General features: G+C 43.2%; 1 long non-coding RNA gene across 1 annotated transcript; it reads left to right on the top strand.

Moving 5' to 3' along the window:
• The first annotated feature begins 301 nt into the window (after nucleotides 1-301).
• Nucleotides 302-13,248, top strand: LOC116529938. The gene is made up of 3 exons (XR_004259760.1): nucleotides 302-684; nucleotides 11,970-12,033; nucleotides 12,277-13,248. It is a non-coding gene; the product is annotated as an uncharacterized LOC116529938 (long non-coding RNA).
• The last annotated feature ends 9,290 nt before the right edge of the window (nucleotides 13,249-22,538 follow it).

Raw genomic sequence — 22,538 nt, 5'->3', positions numbered from 1 at the left:
GCCTGGAAGTGTTTCTGTCTTCCTCTCCCGGTGCTTCTTCCACAAGAGTACTCCTGGGGCCAAGGGAGCCACGAGAGCCTCCTGGGGTGTGTGACTGCAGGGTAAAGAACCTCTTTTAGTTTCGTGGCCCTTGGAGGCAGGGGGAGGTGGAATGACTCAAGCTGGCATAGGCTCATATCCAGAATACTCCCCCTGTGGCTTCCTGCCTAGGTCAAGGCCAAGCTCCCTGGGCTTTAAGGGGCTGTCTTAAGAGATCAGACCCAGCAGTGAATGCCTGCTTCACCCTCTCCTGAGCAGCTGTCATAGAAGGTATTAGTTATGTGCCAAAAAAGGTTCTGACGGAGACACGCCAATGGCCTTGGTTGGAATGCCGGAAAACATTCATCCCGGTGGCGGCTGTGGTGCTGACAGTGGGTACCGTCACCCTCCTGCAGTCTGTGCTTCACGTGGACATGTGTGCACTATTTATGTGGCTAATAGGCTTCCTTACTGAGGGCAACGTTTACATGCCATAAAAAGTCCATTAGCTGAATTTAAGCTTCTCCAGAGATCATGGGGCCTAATCTGTACTTGGCATTTGACGTGGAGGGAATTGAAAATCCCAAGGACCCTTTCTGCTGGGCCATTGCTGGGATTGAAGAGAGAGCTTCGCTGAACGCGTGAGTAGGTGAATGGATGTATTAGGTGAGTGAGTGAGAGAGTGATATCATTGGGGCCAACTGCTTGTCTCACAAGGCTGTGAATAGAAGTGAGGCTATTTTTGGATGTGTATTCAGTAAACAGCCTTTTATTTTTAATGCCAAGTGGCACAAAGTTAGCCATGGTAACAGGACAGTTTTGTTATTTTTGAAGATTAAAGTGTTTAAAAATACCATTCCCTGTTTTTAAATCAATGGTTCGAAAGCGATTTTGTTTTCACTCTTCAGCTAAAGGCTTTGTCAGGCTAAGAAGCAGTATCAGTTGATCTTTTCCCAGTTGTACATCCTACGGCTGGGTTTAAGATGATCTCTGCACTCGGGCAGGGTCCTTTGGCCCATCTGAAAGTGGGCTAGTTCTGCTGGCTCCTCTCCTTCCTGGGAAGGTCACCCAAGTCCCTGTGCTAAGGCAGACAGAAGGTTTGTTCAAGTTAAAGTCTCTACAGCATGCTTGGGCCGAGCAGGGCTTATGTTGGGTCTGTAGACCTTCCAGGCCTGACTTGAGGACCCTCCTGTCCAGCAAACAGCACAGCATGAGACGCTGGGGAGCCATGAAATGACAGCCTAAATTCTGAGAGGCAGAGGAGTGCTGTGGGAAAGAAACCAGAAGCCTTTAGAACCAGTGGACCCAGTGCTTGAGTCCTGGCTCTGCCACTCAGTAGCTGCATGAGCCTGGTCAAGCACCATGACTCTCCCGAGCCTCAGTTTACTCACCTGTCAGATGGGGATGATGATATCCATACTGCATGGGTTGTTCTGAGTGCTTCATGATGATAATGAGCTTTAAGTGCCACATACAGCTTAGACACATGAGACAAGATCCTCACAGTCTGACTCTGGATCTTGCACTACCACTCACATGACCCTGAAGCTCAGAGAGATGGAGTGACTTGCTCAGTTTCCTGAATACGTGGGCATGCCTTCCCTTCCCTCCTAGTCACATCCCGCATCGCAAGCGGTGGATGAGCCTGTCCGTGGTGATGATGCATTGTGTGATCAGTCCTCTCCTCTTGCCAGCCAGGCCAGCAGCAGAGGGAACATGGGCCCATGGGCCATGGGCACTGACCAGCTCCTGTCTGCACACTGGGGATGCAGTGATTTCAAGACCGTCTCCCTCTCCTCAGGTTTGGGGACTTTGGAGTAGAAGGGATGTAGAGAGCATTTCCTTGCCATGGCAGCCCCAGGGGTCTGCCCAGGCTCCTCATCACTGGCAGGCCTCAGGACTAGCCAGGCTGTGGTGTTCGGCCTGGCCCTGAACTCCACTGGTGTCCTGCTTGTCATGCACAGCCCCGTCAGGGCCAGCTCCCTGGGCTGAGGGGCTGCCCTGTGCTCCTCTGAGTCCCCAGCGAGCGCACCGAATTATGTAATGCTGCTGAGCCAACATTTACGCGTCGCAGCCAATTTGCCGGCCTAGAGTTACACTGTGCAGATGCTCTGCCTTACGGCCTGCTTTTGTCTCGGAGGCCGTAAGCAGATAGCATAACCCTGCTTACCATTAGACGTTTCGCAAATCATGTAGGCTTGAGCGTGCTGCAGCCAGACAGTTCATTTATGCTGCGAAGGGTATGATTTGTAAAGTAATAAATTTCCTATCTTTCTGCCAGCAATAAAGTACAGCAAGCAGGCAAGGCCAAAGCCCTCCAAAAATATACTGGCTCCCAGCGAGACCTGGAAGAGAGCTCTTTCTGGTTCTGCTTCTCTCTGTTCTTGAATTTGTTGGATTCTGGAAAGTCAGGTTTGGGCCATAAATCCCTCTACCATCTGGGTGACCCTGGCCCCCGGCACAGATGTGTTGCTTGCATGGGTAATTGGCTCCTACCATGACACAGTTGCCACTTCCGGGTCCCTGTCAGTTCTGGCATTAGAAGAAGGCCTTGCTGGACATCATTCAGACTGGGATGGAAAGTTGTTGACTCTCTCACCCCTCTTTGTGGTGATGTGTCTGTTCTTGGGACCCAGGCAAGGCTCTTTCTCCTGTGCAGTTAGTGGCCTACAGTGATGGGTGTGTGTGCTGGTGGGAGCTCCCCTCGGTGTCCTGTGATGGCCTCCAAGGGCAAGTGCTTGGTCAGCCCCAATGGGATCCCTGTTGTGAAGGTGGCTGCTCTGAGCAGCAGGTCAAGGAGGAGCTCAGAATGAGCCTTGGGAGTCTGGATTTCAGTTTCTTTGTTGGAGGAGGCTTGGTGGATGGAGGGCACCTGTGACCAGCAAATGCTTCCTTAGAAGCAAGAGTTGTCAAGGAGCCCCTGGAATTTCAGCTCAAAGTGGCAGCTGTGTTCTGCGACCCTGATGGGCAAAGAGGTGACTTGAAGTCCCCGGTTTTGACCAGGCCCTTTCTTCTCGCCGCCTCCTTCTGTTTAGAGGGGACTGGCTCTGACCTCTGTCTCAGATGAGGGTGAGGACTTGCACAGCTCCCACTTTCTGCTGGTGGGAGCTGCCATTGTTTCCTCTGTGGGGAAGATGGGTCTGAAAATGGTAAAAGCCTCACCCTTAGCTCTGATGGCTTCCTCTGGCCCTCTCCTTCTCAATCTTCATATTCTCTCTTCTTTCCTCTTCCTTCTCCTCCTTTTCCAAATCTGCCTCCACTTCTTCCACCTTTGGTATTTGCTAAAGTTTTGTCCCACTTAAAAATTATGTAATGTTTAGGGACTAGATAGAAGTAGGAAAAGGAAATTATAGTGAAATGGCTCAAACAGTCACTGTGACCGTTCTGTTGTTTCTGGGTTTTCCATCTGGGCTGTGGGGGCCCCAGAAAGGGGCATACCCCTTCACTTAGGGCAGCTCTGACATCACCTGTGGACACAGGGCCTTTTCTAGAGTTCTTTGTCCTAAGGCGGGTGGGTAGATAGAGTCTCCTCCCTGCTGTCGTGAGGAGAGTCTGCTTTTTATAAAGTTACTCCCCAGCATCAGAATCCAGCCCCAGAGGTGCGAAGGAAGGAAGGCAGAGCCCCAGGAATGCCCCTGCCCTGACTTAGTCCCCACGGCCTCTTTTCGGCTGTCTACACCCCGGCTCCTCCACCTGGCAGCCTCACCCTTCATCTCGTCCAGGTCTTGGCTCAGGCCCCTCGCTCAGCTCAAGCATTTGCTGCGTGTTGATCTCAGTTCGCTCGGGGGTGTGGGGGAGTTGATAGTTCCTGCCCAATAGGATTGTGAGGATTAAAGGAGATCTGACAGCAGGTTTCAGCAAACGTTGGCCAATAATGCAGGTTCAATGTATGTACTGGGCACAGGGCCACCCTGTTGCTCAATCCAAGGGTGCCCACACATGTCAGCCTATGTGACCTTCCCTGACCCTATGAGGCAGGGCACAGCCTTTGCCCTATGTGGCAGCCCTGAAAGAGATATTTCTAGGCCTGGGACTGGAAAATGAGGGTCCAGGAGAGAAGTTTTTTGGAGAGGCAGTGGAGTCCGGTGTAGTGGTTAAAGTGGAAGACTCAATTCTTTTGCTCTGGGAGAGTGAGCAGGAATGGCAGGGGATGGTGACACAGGGAGGACGGTGACACAGGCCACAGGGAGGAAGCTGCTGATTGCAGTCTTTAGCTCTTTGGAGAAAGATGAGGGCCAGAAGCTGACAGTGGTCAAGACCTGTTGACCAAAAGACCACAGGAGAAAGGCTGCAGAGAAAGAAAAGTTGCCATGGGTTACCAGGAAGGAAGACCTGGAACTGGTGCTGGGAGCAGGTGTCTCAGGAAGGAGATCCTGGGCCGAACTGCCCTCTCCTGCCACAGCTGCAAGGGTGCCCAGAGTTCAGGTCTGGGTGTAATAGGAAGGGCAGGTTGGGACTGGCAGAGGATTCCCTAAGCTCTGTAGGACATCATGGGTCATTCTTCCCTCTCCAGTGAAAGGGCAAATGATTGTTGAGCAGGTACCATGAGCTAGGCACTGTGTGAGAGGCTTGATGTGTGTTAGTTCATTTGATCCTTAGGACAGCCCTGAGAGCAGGCATTAGAATGGGGAAACTGAGGCTCAGAGATGTTACATGAATTGCCCAAGTTTTCCTAGCTAGGAAGGAAATAGAAATAGGATTCCAATCACTTCAAACACTTCCCTGTAGACTGTAGAGACTGGCTAGCTCTGCTGTCTGCTGGCTCCTCTGCTGTGTTTGTCAAGGTGCCTGGCACACAGTAGGACTGAGTGCGTGTGTGGTTGAGCCCAGGTCTGTGTGTTTCTGAGCCCATGCAAGGTCCTGATGGTCCCCCTGAGCAATTCTTTCTGCCTGGTGGCAGCCCCCTTGCCTTGCCTGGAAAGTACCACTTGTTGGTGGGGGGCAGTCTCGGGTTGACAACACCCTGCCGCCAGCTTGCTAGCCCCTTTAGGCCCCGGAGAAACTATTGAGTCATGCATTTTGCTTGGGTTTTGATGATTCGTGATTCATGCTTGTGAGGAAGGCAAGGGAGTGACTCATGCTGATTTAATAAGCTTAGGAATATTCCTGAGAAGTGGCTGATAAAGTGCCGGCTGGCAGCCCACTCCCCTGTGGCTGCCAGCCAAGTGCTCAGAAATCACCAGGCTAAACAAGTCTGCAGAAAATTCAATCTTCCCGGCATGATTTTCCTTATTTGAGCTAATAGCATGAGACGCCTTTCTCCTGGCGCTATGAAGTTCCCCCGGGGGCCGTGCCGTCTTCCCTGGGGTTGTAGGGGAGAAGAAGAGCAAATGCCTTACATTTAGCAGATGCGCTAGGAACTGCTAGGACCTCCAGGGTTTACCTTGTGCCCTTGGAACCAGCAGCTCCACCCCAAGGGAAGCCAGCTCTGTGTCCTAGTGCCGGAATAATGGGGTAATGTGAGCGAGCTGCCCCTTCTCCACAGGGTACTGAGAACAAGGCCAGACAGCAGCTGTCGTGGCCTCTCCACCGTGTCAGAACTAACACGGCTGGGTTGGGCCCACTGGGGTCAGTTTACTCACGGTAAACAAGTGCAGGTGGAGTGTGGTGGCTCAGAGGAGCAGGCCACCATGTTGAACCCCTTGTGGTATGTGAAGCTCAGTGCTGGGACCAGCCAGGGGAATAAGGGTTCTGGCTTCCTGGGTATGAGACTTGTTTAGAGTGCATCCTCTCCTCCCACTTCCGTAGCCTCTCCCCTCCTCCTATGCGTCTATCCATCCAAAAAATGTTATTGTGATAACACACGTAAAGCATTTAACATTATGATCAGCTCCATATCTGCTAGTTTTTATTTCATAATTAATATTCTTAGGTCAGACGTGGTGGCTCATGCCTGCAATCCCAGCACTTTGAGAGGCCAAGGCGGGAGGATCACCTGAGGTCAGGAGTTGGAGAGCAGTGACGGAAGTGTTCTTTAGATAGATCTGAGCTGTGCAGCACGGTGGTTCCTATCACTGTGTGTCTGTTGAGCTTTTGAAATACGCACTCTGGCCAGTGCAACTGAAGGACTAGATTTTTTACTTCTATTTAATTTTAAACCCCATCTAAATAATTCTAACCCCTTCTAAATAATTTTAAACCCCATCTCTATTAAAAATACAAAAACTAGCCAGGCGTGGTGGGACACACCTGTAATCCTGGATACTCTGGAGGCTGGGCATGAGAATTGCTTGAACCTGGGAGGCAGAGGTTGCAGTGAGCCAAGATCGTGCCACTGTATTCTAGCCTGGGTGACAAAGCAGACTTGGTCTCGAAAGCTATAAAAATAAATAAAAAATATTTATTGCTATGATATAACATATCTTGCATGCCAGGCAAAAAAAGGTGAATACTGGTGCAAATTGATGAGCATGTTACGTGAGAGCTAGAAATCCTTGAGCTGGTCAGCGGGGTGGGATGGCTAATGCCTGTAATCCCAGCACTTTGGGAGGCCGAGGCGGGTGGATCACGAGGTCAAGAGATAGAGACCATCCTGAGCAACATGGTGAAACCCTGTCTCTATTAAAAATACAAAAATTAGCCTGTGTGGTGGCACACACCTTTAGTCCCAGCTACTTGGGAGGCTGATGCAGGAGAATTGCTTGAATCCGGGAGGTGGAGGTTGCAGTGCGCTGAGATCATGCCACTACACTCTAGCCTGGTGACAGCATGAGACTCCATCTCAAAAATAAAAAAGAAGTCCTAGAGCTGGTCTAGCCTCACCTTCATGCTGAAGATGGGGATACTGAGGCCTAGAGAGAGATGAAGAGATTGATGGGAGTCTCATAGGGAGGGCGTGGCTAGGCCAAGCCTGGAACCCAGGGCTCCTTCTGCCATGGCATGCACCTGTCATGCTCGGATGTGCTGGTCTGTGGGGGCTTCTTGTAGGAGGTGGGTTTTGAGATGAGCCTTAAGACAAGAATAGGAATGAGACCAGCAGGAGAGGAGGGGCGAGAAAGGGCAGAGCACCGTGGCCCAGGATGGCATAGAGGAGGGAGCCACAAGGGGAGAAGGGTCAGGAGACACTGGGTGGGGGGGGGCACCTGAGCCTTCTCAGTAGCATCTTTTGAGGGGTCCTGCAAAGGCCTCACTGCCCCCACATCCTGTTCTCTGCCACTGCCATCAGGTGCGTCCTCCTGGCATGTGCAGATCAGATGGTGGCCCTGGGGCCTGAGGCTCCATCTGCTTGCCTGCCTCAGTGCTCATGCTCAGCAGGGACCCATGGGTCCAGGCTGGATGTCACAGGCCAGTCATCCACGCTGAATGCATCTCTCCCAAGAGAGCAAACCCATTCAGTCGTAATTTGCCATTAACCCCTTAAGTTAGTTTCCTGGGCCTGCTGCCACAAATTGCCACACATCACGTGGCTTAAAACAACCGAAATTGATTCTCTCAGGGTTCTGGAGGCCGGAAGTTCAAAACTCAGGTGTTGGCAGGGTTGCCTCCTTCAGGAGGATGTGAGGGGTACCTGTCCTACTTCTTGCTGGTGGCTTCTGGAGGCTGCTGGCAGTCTTTGGCACGCTGTGACTTGTGGCTGTGTAACTCTGGTTTCTGCCTCTGCCTTCATGTGGCCTCCTGCTCTGTTACATCTCTTCTTCTTATAAAGGCACCTGTCATCAGGTTTAGGAACAACTTGGATGAGTCAGCCTGGTCTTCATCCTAAGATCTTTAATTATATCTGTAAAGACTTATTTTTCCAAATAAGTTCATGCTTATAGGTCCTGGGTGGACGTATCCTGGGGCGGGGGTGCCATTTTCACTATACCTCTGAAGCAGTGTGACAGTGTGGCCTTTGGAGATGAGTCAAAAGGGAGCTTTCGTTGAGATGAGGGGATAAGTCTGGGTGAGACATTGCACTGGGGGTCCTGGGCAAATTCCCAGAAGTGTTTAGGCCTTGGCCGTAGAGGTTTTTCTTAGACAGAAGACTCAGGGCCCAGCTCTGAAGTGATGATCAAGGTGTTGACAGGCTCTACCATGTTGAGGATGGACCTTGGTGCCATGGTCCCCTCGGGGGCTCATCCAGGGCAGTGCTATCCAACAGAACCCTCTGTGGTGACGGCAGTGTTCTTCAGTTAGATTCGAGCTGTACAACACAGTGGCTCCTACCCCTGTGTGTCTATTGAGCTTTTGAAATACCTACTCTGGCCAGTGCAAGTGAAGGACTAGATTTTTTACTTCTATTTAATTTAAATTTAAATTTAAATTTTAACTTGGGCCTATGGGACTAGTGGCTTCTGTACTGAGCATCGCAGCTCCAAAGTCTCTTGATTTCACCCCTTCTCCTCATCTGTTTTTCATTTCACTATCAAAAATGTAATTTAGCAGAAAGAACTGAAATTGTTCTTTTGTTTTTTGTGTACGTAATGCTTAAAGTTTTAACTTTTGGCTTAGAGACAGAGGCCGGATGGAATTGACCGATTTTAGACCCAGTACAAGAAAGCATGGCCTCATCTTTGAGTGAAACGGAAAAGAGGAGTGTTTTCCTGTGGACAGTGCTGTGGCTCACAGTTGCCTGGTAGTTAAGCGTGAGAAGCAGCTGGAGAGGCTGCAGTAAAATCTACAGTCACTAGCAGCAAGGAGGTTGCTGGCAAGGTTGCTTAGAGCCAGGAGGAAGGGATGAGAACTCATGTCTCCATCCCTGGGCTTTGTTTGGAAGTCCATGAGTTTGGGGCTCTTTACTCTTTGTCATGGTTTCGGGAAGCCACAGGTGAAATTTGGGTCTCATAAAGCAATTTCCCCCAAATTACTCCTCATATTCCTGCTTCCCCAGATGGATATTGTATACTGTCTTCCTTTAGAGTGAGGATATTTATTTTTGCTCACTGTTTAGACATGATCTTAAGCAACACTTCATTTATTTACACGTTGCCATGTTTTTGACCCTTCTGGATGAAAAATAAAGTGTTTGCCTGAGAGCAGAAAATCTCCAACGAGGCAGCTCTTCATAGGGTGATGGGATCTTCATGGACATAAACTGTGTGGGCTTTAAGCTCCAGCTCATCTCTTCTTCCTTGTTTTCTCCTGGCAAACCAGACACGGTAGCATCAAGACTCAAAGCGCCTGCCTCTGTGCTCGTGCTCCGTGGGCACCCCTGGGTCCAGGCTGGAAGTCACAGCCCAGGAAGAAGAGAAGGTTCTGGGCCTCAGACTCTGGTAATGCAGGCAGATCAGGGGATTTGTAGAGGAGTCTCCTGCTCGGGGTCATGCTAGCACTGCACCGTGTACATGTAAGACACAAATTAGGGATTTAGAGGCGCGGCGGCTGCTGAGTGTTGCCAGGCAACCTGTCAGCTGGGCCTGGAGGTAACACAATCTCTGGGAGCAGCCCGGTAGGAAGGCCTCCTAAGGACAAAACTGAACTTTTAGAAGCAGCGTCTTCTGCAACTGCACCTGCCTCGCTTGCCTCTAGGAGGGGAGGGGCAGGTCAGCAGAGCCACGTTGTTATATAAGCCGCTTGGGGGAATTGTGCATCTGTGGATTCTGTATTTGTTGTGTCTTCTTTTCCTTATGTTTGTATTGATATCCCACCTTGTACAAAAGAGGATCTGTGGTGGCTTTCAGAAATACAAATGCTGTAGCAGGACAAAAAAACAAGAAGAAGCTGGGCAAATGGAAAAGAAAAGAAAGTAGGAGTGTGGCTGGTCACTCAGCAAGGATACTGAGGATTTACCATGTGCCTGGCTCTGTAGAGACAGCAGTGAACAGAAAAGCAGACATGGCTCCTGCCCTCCTGGAGCTTACAGGCTAATAGGAGAGGTACAGGAGTAGGGTGGGGGGAAGAAAGGAGGGAGGAAGAAAGGCCACCATGAATCCAGTGCTCTTACTAGGAATAGGCTGCAAATTAGACTGTGAGTCTCCTAGCAGCCAAAGTAAGAGGGAGATGCAATTATGAGGTGTTGGGTGTGTTGTCAGTGTTGTGCTGGTAATAATGCAGCAACAGTAGCTTCATCCTGCTGTCCTGGGTGTGCAGATCATGACTCAGGTACCCCCAGGCCTTGTGCAGAGATGCTTCCTTCTCTCCTGCCTTGCTGTCAGCCTCCCTTTGGTGCCAGCCTCCTGGCTGGGTTCATGCCATCCAGGACATCCTGGTAGCCATCCCTCAAGAGAAGGGCTTGGGTGCTCTTAGGCCCAGCCAGTCCCAGAGCTCTTCCCTGCACTTCCTGTCCATGTCCTAGGCCGCACAGTTCCCTCCTCCTAGAATGCCGCTTATCTCTGTTGTCTCTGTCTTCTCTCCTTGCCCATGTAGGGGCCTCCATAGTTTTTAATGTGCCCTTTACTGATAGCATTTTATTTGCTTTTCCCAGTGATACGGTTTGGCTCTGTGTCCCCACCCAAGTGTTATCTGGAATTGTAATCCCCATGTGTCAAGGAAGGGACCTAACCTCCCCACATGTTGAGGGGGAAAGTGATTGGATTATTGGGGCAGTTTCCCCCATGCGCTCTCATGATAGTCAATTCTCATGACAGCTGACGATTTTGTAAATGGTAGTTTTCCCTGCGTGCTCACATGCTTTTTCTCCCCTGCTGCCATGTGAGACATGCCCGCTTCCCCTTCCAACATGATTGTAAGTTTCCTGAGGCCTCCCCAGCCATGCAGAACTGTGAGCCAATTAAACCTCTTTTTTTTTTTTTTAAATAAACCAGTCTTGAGTAGTATCTTTATAGCAGTGTGAGAATGGACTAATACATCCAGCAACCCTGGTGAGCCAGCTGTGATCTTAGTCATGTACAGCAAATGGAAGCAGAGGCACAGACTGGCCTGAGTTTGCCTGAGGTTCTGCAGCTTCCTAATCCCACTTTGACTCCTATCTTTGGTTTCTTCAGATTTGGCATATATAACTTTGCTTCTATAGTCGGGGTGCAGCTTGCTATAATTAGAGACTGGAAGAGCCTTATCCTTCTGCATCTCTGTGGGAGGCAGGCTGGAATTTCATTACCCCTTCCAATGATCAGGCCAGGCTCATCACTTCATCCCATGGATATGAGTATCTGGGGTCTCGTTCCCCCAAAGCAGTCCTTTTGTTTGTCTGTCTGTCTATTTGTTCATTCAACAAATATCTCTCGAGCATGCCAGGCACTGTGTGCTAACCACCTACCATCCTTGACCTCAAGGAGCTCACAGTTTAGTTGAAGAAGGGTCAGGACATGTAGGATTAGAGTGCAGAGTAAAGGGAGTGTGAGAGTATTAGTCAACAGCAACACTGGTTGCTTAGGGTGACAGGAGGTCTGGGACCGGGACATATGAAATAATTGTAAAATCTGGACAAATTTAGCCTATTTGTGTCTGTATTTCCACTGCTGATTAACACTCTAACTCACACTCACACTATTTTTACTGTGCACTCTAATCTCACATGTGCCGATCCTTCTTCTAATTGGGCAAATTTCACTTTAAAGTTCAAGGGCATTGAATCCCATATATCCTTGTATGAGTTATTCATAGAAGAAAGAAAGACATCACCTCCTGTGTTCTTGGAAGCATACTTCTATTAATGCAACCTTAATTTGCAGCAGCCTGGTGGTATAAGAGATAGCCTTGGATAGGTATGCCTACAATGTATGCTTCTCATACAAGAGGAGCCTTCTTGAGTGCTTGGAGACATAGGGCCCACTTTTCCCTGAAAAATGTTGAAGGAATCTTATTTAAGAACATGAGGGCAAGTGCCTTGTGCGTTTTCCATTAATGAATGCTGCCCACTCTCCGGTTACATAGCAGTGTTCTTGGATGGATTTCAATGTTTTGATCCCTCTTTAAAGAAAGCAACTGCAGCTATCCCAATTATGATTGTGGAAATACGCTTGTGCAGCCGTTGGGGTGGGAGTTGATTAGGCCATTGTGTTATCATTCCACGCATCTCCCAGAGATAGGGACCTGCATAAGTAAAACCATATTTCTGTTCTTCACGATCCAAGGTACCAATCCCAGGACTATCAGGCAGACTCAGAAAGCAGCACATGGGGAACATTCTCAGACTTGGTAAGTAGCTGGCTCGCTGATAGAGGAGATTAAGGTGCTTTTGATCTCTTCTCCCCTAATGACAATGTCTCTAGTTTTAAAAATGACTTGGGAAGTGTTTTCTTTGAACAGTCAAGAGGTTGCTTCAAAAAGAGCCCGCCCTATTTCTAGACAGTGTGTCTGGGAAGTTATGCTGCTGAACTGTAAATGGAGTTGGGTGAATTTTTCCTTCTGCCACCTTAAAATTGTGACTTTGCCCCTTAGATGCATTAGCTGATGACCCACAGTGCACCAAGGCTCCCCACTTTCTCCTGGAGTCGGGCCGCCTGTCAAGTCTCCAGCCCCTCAGAGGCTGGCTCTGGGCAGTCAGATCTGTCTGCATTTGCCCGAGGAGTCATCTTTATGCTCCTCCTGCTTTAGGGCATTGTTTTGGTGCCATACTCTGCAACCTCCAGTCTTGGCCCTCTGCCTGTTGTGTTGAACAGGTAGCCTGGGGAGAGGGACCTCCTGAGACAGCAGAATGATTTAAAGGCATTCTGGTGAGATTAAGCCTGGAAGCAACAATTCCTTGTGCAAGATGTGTGAGGGGAAAAAATTAAGTGTGTCTTGCTCTGGCCTTCAATTCATGGAGAGCTGTATGAATTAGAACTCAGATGGCAGATCATCAGTGAAAGAAAATCTTGTTTAAGTAAACATTTAACCCTTCACTCATGTCTTCATGACATGGAGATTAAGAGTGTGAACCCTAATGTAGACTGCTTGGGTCCCAGTGTCACCGGTTACTAGCTGTGTGGCCTTGGGCAAGTCATTTAATTTCTCTGAGCATAAATTTCCTCATCTAGAAAATAGCATCTAGCTCATTGAATTTTGAGAAATTAAATAATGCATAAATAAAACACTACCTGCTTTATCTGCTCGGTGCCCTACCAAATTTTGTTCTTGCTTTGTAGTTATAATTATTCTAATGTTATTCTAATCCTTGATTGATTGTTCACCAGCTTTTTACCTTACTTACTATGACTAAGCTCCACGTGCAGGGAGCTATGGGACAAAGAGGGAAGGGTCAGAATTTCATTTCAGTTGCATTAAAGAAGAATAAACACACAGAAAGTAAAAGTGTGTTTCAAAGCATATAAATTTATACCAAAAGAGAGAGATCATTACTAATATTCATATTAGCAAGAATTTCCACATAGAATATAAAAATGCAAGAGAATATTGCTTTCACCCTAACAGTAAAAAAAATGAGACAGTTTATAAAATCACATATATTTAAGTCTGTCAGGGAGCCGCCCTGAGGACACGAGGTAACCTAATGAGTTTAAATCAAAAGAGTGGCAGTCCCTCCCAGGATATTACCCTGGGCAGAGCAGCAGGAGGAGGTGGTAAATGTCAGAGATAGTAAGAAGAAAACAACTGAAATCGTAATCATGTTTTAAGAGCCAAGTATGGGTTAGCATAATGGTTTAGAATTATCGTAAGCTGCAGACACAAGGGGTGTCTTTCTGTTGTCCTTTGGCTTCCACCGAGAGCTTACACAAAAAAATTGGGGATCGAGTAAGAGGAGAGACAACTCTCTATGGTTTAGGACCTACCTAAGTATTTAGCAAGAGAACCAGTAAAAACCTTCCCATGCTCATGACCTCAAGGCCTGCCCAACACTGAGGCTAGAGCAGAGAAACCAAGAGAAACCCTCCTGGACCATGCATGGGCAAGAGTCAGTGGTTATCTGCTGCTGAGAAAGGGGCAGAAAATCAGGTCTTACTCAGGATATTGCACTGAGTATAAGGCAGCTGTTATCTGCTACTGGGTGAGGGCCACAAACCTCCCCAAGCTCAAGGTTCTGCACTAAGTGTGAGATAATGTCATGTGAGGGAGAGAGAGGAGAGCTAAGAGTGATCCTCTCTAAGGCCCAGGTATGTAGGGCTGCCTAAATAAATCTTTATGAATGCTGGGCCTTGCATTAGGCATCAGGTGGTGTTATTAAACTAGGAGAGGGGCAAGAATGTTGAGAGACCTATTCTACAGTGCAGAGCCTACTGAAGTCTAAGGTGGTACAGGACAATTGAGAGAAACTGTCCATTACACTAGGCTTCATACTAAGTGTGGGACAACAATAGTTCACTAGTAAGAGAATTTGAAGATTCTAGTGCATTGAATGTAACTAAAACAATAGCAAAGTCCAAACCCAGCTGAATTTCAGATAAGATACTAATTCAGCTTCCCATATTAACAGACTGATAGAGGAAGACAATTCTCCATTTTTTGCTGTATTTGCCTCATCGCTACTTTTTACATTCAATGTATGGCATTCAATATAAACTTATCAAATGCATGTACACCCTCAGGCAAACAAACAAACAAACAGTGATATGATCACTTGTCAATACACAAAATAGTCAATAGAACCCGACCAAAGTTGACCCAAATGTTGCAATTATCAGACAGGGACTGTAAAATAGCTAAGATGAATATGTTAAAGGATCCAGAGGAAAAGGTAGGCAACATGTATGAACAGATGGGGATTTTCAGCAGAGGTATGAAAACTATATATAAAAAAAATCTAAATGGAAACACTAAAAAATGAAAATCATAATGTCAGACATGAAAAATTCTAAAATTATTAGAAGATTAGACACAGGAGGAAAAAAATTTAAAGAGATCAATAGAAATGATCCAATCTGAAACAAAAAGAGAAAAAAGAATGAAAAAAATAAAGAGTATCTGAGTTATATGGTATAATATCAAATGTCTTACACATTTATAATTAGAGTACCAGAAGAAGAAGGCAAGAGATAACATGCAAGAAGAAATATTCAAAGATAAAAGAATAAAACATTTTCTAAAACTAGGGAGTAAATATACACCTTACCAAGAAGCTTAGAGAATCCCAAGCAGAATCAGTCAGATTGCCAAAAACAAGGATAAAGACCATGGTATGCTGGCTTTAGCATGCTACAGGAAAAAACAAAAGATCTTGTCAACCTATAATTCTATATTCAGTAAAAATATCATTCAAAAATAAAAGTGAATTGAAGATATTTTTAAGCAGACAAAACCAGAAAGAAGTAATCTTTAGGGGATACGCTAAAAGGAGTTCTGTAGGCTGAAGGAAAATGATTTCTGATGGAAACCTGGTCCTACGGGAAGAACTCGTATGAATGAAAAACATCAGAAAGAGTGAATAGGTCTATAAATAAAAAGTAGCTTCAAAACTCTTTAATGATAATTGGCCATTTAAAGTGAAAATAGTCTGAGCCCAGTGGCTCATGCCTGTAATCCCAGCCTTTGGGAAGCTGAGGCGGGCAGATCACCTTAGGTCGGCAGTTGGAGACCAGCCTGACCAACATGGAGAAACCCCGTCTCTACTAAAAGTACAAAATTAGCTGGGTGTGGTGGCGCATGCCTGTAATCCCAGCTACTTGGGAGGCTAAGGCAGGAGAATCACGTAAACCCGGGAGGCAGAAGTTGCAGTGCTTGCCATTGCACTCCAGCCTGGGCAACAAGAGGGAAACTCCATCTCAAAAAAAATTTTTTTAAAGTAAAGATAATAACAAAGGAACATGGTATTTTAGAATGAAAATGATAATGTGGCAGTGGGGGGATTCTTAAATTGCTCATGAAATAATAGAATATTTTTTGAAAGCAAACTGTGATGAATTAAAGATTGTAGTTGCTAGAGAAATCACTAAAAATAATTCAAAGAAGCATGACTAAAATGTCAATAGAGGAGATAAAATGAAATTTTAAAAATATGTTTCATCCTAAAAATAATAGGAACATAAAAGTGAAGAGCATAAAAGATAAAACCAAATCAAAATTTATTTAAAATCAAAGTAGATGAATAATTACATTAAATATAAAGGGATTAACCTTCCCAATTAAAAGGCAGAGTTTGTCAGACTGGGTAAAAGTGCAAGACTCAACTGGAGACATACACTTTAGATATAAAGACACAAAAGAGTTGAAAGTAAACGATTTGAAAGTGATAACCTGTAAATGCTGTGCAAAAGTAAACAGGTGAAACTAATATCAGGTGAAGTAGGCCTCAAGTTGATAAAAAGATAAAAGGAACATTTTATAATGATATTAAGGGCTTAATTAATCAAGAAAACATAAAAATCGCAAAAGTTTTTGTACCTAATATCAAAGTACCAAAATATATGAAGCAAAAATGGATAAAATTAAAGGAAACGATATATATTCAGTCATAGCTGGAGAATTGAATATACCCTCTCTCAGTAATTAATAGGCTGAAAAATCAGTTAAGTGTTTGGATGATTTGAACAATGCTGATAACCTGATCTAATTGACATTTTTAGATTACTCCACCCAACAGAGGCAAAACACACATATTTCTCTAATGCACATGAAACATTTCTCAAAAGAGATCATGAACTGGATCATAAAACAAGTCTCAAACTTCTTATAATGAATTTCTAAGTATATTCTCTGAACACAATGAAACATAAAGTGGAAATCAGTAATAACAAGATACCTACAAAAATTATTTGAATGTTTGGAAATTAAACAACACATGACTAAATAAACCATGAGTCAAAGAAGAAATCATAAGGGAATTTCAAAAATATTTTAAATTTAATGATAATGAAAATATTTTGATAATGAAAATCAAAATTTGATAATAATGAAAATCAAAATCTTTGATATACACAAAATTTAAAGGGAAATGTACAGCTTTAAATGCTTATATTAGAAAGTAAGAAATGTACAAAATCAATAACCTTTGTTTCCACCTTAAAAAGCTAAAAGAGATGGGTTAACCAAACTATAATAAGAAATAGAAATCAATAAAATGAGAGACAAATAATCAAGAAAATCAGCAAAAACTAAAATTGGTTTGCTAAAAAGATTAATAAAATTGATATACACCTAGGAAAATTAATCAAGATAAAAAATCAGAAGATCCAAATTGCCAATATCAAGAATAAAAGAAGGGACAGCACTAAATAGCTTACAGACCTTAAAAGGATAATGCAGTCATATTATAAATAACTTTATGCCCATTAATACAATGATTTGGATGAAAGGCACAAATTTCTTGAAAAACATAACTTGGCCGGGCGCGGTGGCTCAAGCCTGTAATCCCAGCACTTTGGGAGGCCGAGGCGGGTGGATCACGAGGTCAAGAGATCGAGACCATCCTGGTCAACATGGTGAAACCCCGTCTCTACTAAAAATACAAAAAATTAGCTGGGCATGGTGGTGCGTGCCTGTAATCCCAGCTACTCAGGAGGCTGAAGCAGGAGAATTGCCTGAACCCAGGAGGTGGAGGTTGTGGTGAGCCGAGATTGCGCCATTGCACTCCAGCTTGGGTAACATGAGTGAAACTCCGTCTCAAAAAAAAAAAAAAAAAACATAAAAAATGGACACAAGAAGAAATCGGAAATATAAACCCTGTGTTCGTTAAATAAATTGAGTTTGTAATTTAAAAAGACTCCTCACAAACAGAAATCTTGGTCCAGCTGGTTTCCCTGGCAAATTGTTTCAAATATTTAAAGAAGAAATATCAATTCTACACCAACTCTTTCAGAAAATATAGGATTAGGGAATACTTTCCAACTCATTCTTTGAGGCTAGAATTACCTTGATACCAAAATCAGACAAGAAAATCATAGAAAAGAAAGTTATAAACCAAAGTTTCTCATTGTCATAACTAAGTCCTTGATGATAAAAATCCTTAACAAAATATTAACAAATAAAATCCCATAATGTAAAGAAAACGGTAAAGTAGGGTTTATCTCAGGAATGTAAGGTTGTATAATATTAAAAAATCAATATAGTTTACCACATTAACTTATTAAAGGACAAAAATTATAAGATCATTTTGATAGATATAGAAAAAGTAATTGACAAACTCCAGCATCCATTCTAGATGAGAACTCTCAGCAAACTAGGAATGAAAATACTTTTTTCAATCTGCCAAATAGCATCTACAAAAAAACCTATGGCTGACATTCTTACTAGTGATTGAATGCTTTCCTCCAGAGACTGGAGACAAGACAAGGATGTCTCTCTTACAACTTGTATTCATCATTTAACTTGGAGTCTTAGACAAAGCAATAATATAAGAAAAAGAAATAAAGGACATATAGATTGGAAAGGAAGATGTGGAATTGTCTTACAAGTGACATGATTTTGTACAGAGAAATTCCTAAGAAACTTTTAATTTTTTAAAAAAATTTAATTTTTGTGGGTATGTGGTAGATGTATATATTTGTGCGGTACAAGAAATGTTTTGATACAGGCATGCAATGCATATAATCATATCATGTAAAATAAGGTATTTATCCCCTTGAGCATTTCTCCTTTGTGTTACAATCCAATTCTACTCTTTTAGTTATTTTAAAATGTATGATTAAATTATTACAGACTATGGTCATTCTGTTGTGTTATCCAATACTAGGTCTTATTCTATTTTTTGTACTCCTTAACCATCTTCACCTTCCCCCAGCCTCTCACTACTGTTCTCAGCCTCTGTTAACTGTCTTTCTACTTTCTCTCTCCATGAATTCATTTGTTTGATTTTTAGATCCCACAAATAAGTGAAAACATTCAATGTTTGTCTTTCTGTGCCTGGCTTATTTCAGTTAGTATAATGATTTCCAGTTCCATCCATGTCATGTTGTTGCAAATGACAGGATCTCATTCTCTTTTTTTATGACTGAATAATACACCATTGTGTATATGTGCCACAATTTCTTTATCTGCTCATCTGTCAGTGGACACTTAGACTGCTTCCAAATTTTGGCTATAGTGAACAGTGCTGCAACAAACATGGAAATGCAAATATCTCTTTGATATACTGATTTCCTTTCTTTTTTGGTATATATACCCAGCAGTGGGATTGCTGGATCATATGCTAGTTCCATTTTTAGTTTTTTGAGGAACACCCAAACTGTTCTCCATAGTAGTTGTACTAATTTACATTCCCACCAACAGTGTATAAGAGTTCCCTTTTCTTCACATCCTTGCCAGCATTTGTTACTGCCTGTCTTTTGGAGATAAGCCATTTTAACTGCAGTGAGATGCTGTCTCATTGTAGTGTTGATTTGCATTTCTCTGATGATCAATGATGTTGAACGCTTTTTCATATGACTGTTTGCCAGGTGTATGTCTTCTTTTGAGAAATGTCTATTTAGATCTTTTTGCCCATTTTAAAATCAGATTATTAGAATTTTTCCTATAGAGTTGTTTGAGCTGCCTATATATTCTGGCTATTAATCCCTTGTCAGAGAGTAGTTTTCAAGTATTTTCTCCCATTCTGTGGGTTGTCTCCTCACTTTGTTGATTGTTTCCTTTGCTGCACAGAATGTTTTTAATTTGATATAATCCCATTTGTCCATTTTTACTTTTGTTGCCTGTGCTTTTGATGTATACTCAAGAAATTTTTGCCCTGCCCAATGTCCTGAAGAGTTTGATGTTTCCTTGTAGTAGTTCCATAGTTTGAGATTTTATATTTAAGTCTTTAATCTATTTTGATTTTATTTTTGTATATGGTGAAAGATAGGGGTCTAGTTTCATTCTTCTGCATATAGATACCCAATTTTCCCAGCACTACTTATTGAAAAGACTGTCATTTTCCCTGTTTATGTTCTTGACGCCTTTGTCAAAAATGAGTTCTCTGTAGGTGTGTGGATTTGTTTCTGGGTTCTCTATTCTGTTCCATTGTTTTATTTGTCTGTTCTTATGCCAGTACCATGCTGTTTTGCTTACTATAGCTCTGTGGTATAATTTGAAGTCAGGCAATGTGATTCCTCTAGTTTTATTGTTTTTGCTCAGGATAGTTTTGTGATTCCATATAAATTTTAGGATTATTTTATATGGAATGTTTTTTCTATTTCTGTGAAGAATGTCACTGGTATTTTGATAGAGATTGCATTGAATCTATAGATTGCTTTGGGTTTCCTAAGGGATTTAAAAAAATAAGTAGAACTAATAATTTATTTTTTCAGTGTTGCAGAATATAATTAAGTTATAATTCCATATGTGAGCAATGAACAATTAACAATGAAAATGTTAAAATAATAATTGTAGCATACAAATTCAGATACTTAAGGATAAATTTAATGAAATATAGAAAAGACTGGAAACTATAAAACACTGATGCGAGAAATTAAAGACCTAAATAAATTAAGAGATATATCATGTTTATGAATTAGAAGACTCAAGATTAAGATGTTACTTCTCACAAACTGACCAGTCCTAAATAAAATCCCAGCAAGCTTTTATCTTGGACAAAATAATTTAAAATTTGTATGAAAAGGAAAAAGACCTAGAATAGCCAAAATAGTATTGAAAAAGTAGAGCAAATTTGGAAAATTTACCCTACTTGACTACAAGACTGACTACATAGCTACACTAATCAACACAATGTGGTGTGGATAAAAGGATGGGTTAAGAGATAAATGGAACAAAATAGAGTCCATGCATAGACCCAAAATATATGGGAAAGTGATTTTTGACAAGGGTGCCAAGGAAATTCAGTAGTGAAGGAAAGTCTTTTCAACAAAAGCTACAGAAACAAGTAGATATTCATTTGAAAAAAAAAAAAAAGGAAAAAAAAAACCTTTGTTATTACCTCTAGGAATATAGGAAAATCAGTTCAATATGGATCATTGATGTAAACTCAAACACTAAAGTGATAAAATTACTAGAAAAAGCATACAGTATTTTTGGAACCTTGAGTTGGCAAAAATTTCTTAAATAAATCATGGAAAGTACAGGCCATGAAAGCAAAACTTGATAAACTGGGTTTCAACAAAATTAAATCTTTCTGCTTATCAAAGTCACTATTAAATAAATAGGCAAGCCACAGATTTGCCACCACATGTCTGACAAAAGACTTCCATTTGTAATACAGAGAATTCCTGCAATTCAACAATAAAAAGCCAAAGAATGTAATTAAAAATGGTAAAACAACTTGGATAGAAATGTCATTAAAGAATATATACAAATGGCCAATACACACATGAAAAAGTTTTAAACACTACTAGACATCAGGGAAATGCAAATTAGAATTATAGTGAGTTACCACTAGATACCAACTAGAAGTTGGTTAAAGTGAAAAAAACTGATGACACTAAAAGTGGGAGAGGATGTGGAGGCACTGGAACTCTTATGCATTGCTGGTGGGAGTGTCAAATGGTATAACCAATTTGGAAAACTAATACTTTGTTTAAAAGTTAGAAATACACTTATCTTATAGCCAGCATTTCTATTCCTAGGTATTTACATGAGAGAAATGAAAATATATTTCCACAAAAATCCTTGTATAAGAATGTTTGTAGCCATTTCATTCATAAAAATTGAAAACTGGCAAATAGCCCGGTTGTCCATGACTGAAGAATGGATAAACGCACTGTGATTTAGTTAATGCAACAGGTTACCAAGCAGTGTAATAGAATGAATAACTAATACATGCACCATCATGGATGAATGTCAGACATAGGAGGAGTGACAGAAGCTGCATATGAAAATGTGCATGCTAATATGATCCATTTATAAGAAAATCCAAAATAGGAAAAACTAACCTATGATGATAGAAATAAAACCAGTGGTTGATCCTGGGGGTGGGAGATTGCTTGGAAAGTGTGAGAAATGTCCTGTACTTTACATGTATTCATCAAAACTGATTGAACAGAGCACTTAAGACCTGGGCCCTTTATGTAAATTATACTTCAATTTAAAAAAACATAAGATAAAAGTCATTTCTTTCACTGGGCTTCAAGTCATACTTGACAAATTTGAAGTTGCTATACTTAATATAACCCAGTGATGTAACTATTGTAATATGATGGACAAATGCTAGAATAAAACCATTGGAAGCCTAATTTGAAATACTGGATGAAGGCTACATGCTTTAAATAAATCTATTCTCCAGCAGGATCTGTTCTCGAACCCAGATCTGCCCATTCAGCCTAAGCTTTCAGGGAGGTCAGAGCAGGTACGATCTGGGCCCCTGCCTACCTCGTGGCATGTGGGCAGGGTGTCTCTCTGAGCTTTGAGGCAACAGTCACAGCTGTAGCCACAGATACGAGCCTCAATGGTATCTGTTAATTATCTGCTTCTAAATCTGGAGTTTATGAAATGCTCTTCACTACACTTCAAAAGCTGGGAGTCATCCCGGTTATCTATTCAAAAGCCCAGCTTATCCCTCTCTCTCAAAGTCTGTGACATCAAAGAGTTGGTTTTATTGCAAAATCGTCTGGAATGATGGCGTCAGGCCGGCTCCCCTTTGGAAGGGTTTGGAACACAGTGTTGAGTCAGAGCTCCTCCAAGGAGCACCTGACCCACCCTCTCTCCTCCACGTGGGCGTGGCCCGGGAGACCTGGCCAGAGCCTCACTGATATGGACGTGGGGCTCACTTGGCTTGGCTCTGCTAGGATTTGGAGCAAAGCTCTCCTGCTTGCCTATAGGGAAGAAACCTCTCAATCTAGGCCTGGGAGGGTAGGGTTTACTTGCTTCTTCTTCTTCTTCTTTTTTTTTTTTTTTTTTTTTTTTTT

The sequence above is a fragment of the Sapajus apella genome, unplaced genomic scaffold, assembly GCF_009761245.1.
Source record: "Sapajus apella isolate SASKATOON/1434 unplaced genomic scaffold, GSC_monkey_1.0 scaffold1, whole genome shotgun sequence".
NCBI lineage: Eukaryota > Metazoa > Chordata > Mammalia > Primates > Cebidae > Sapajus > Sapajus apella.
The sequence above is the reverse complement of the archived record's forward strand: the minus strand, read 5'-3'. Positions and strand labels throughout refer to the sequence as shown.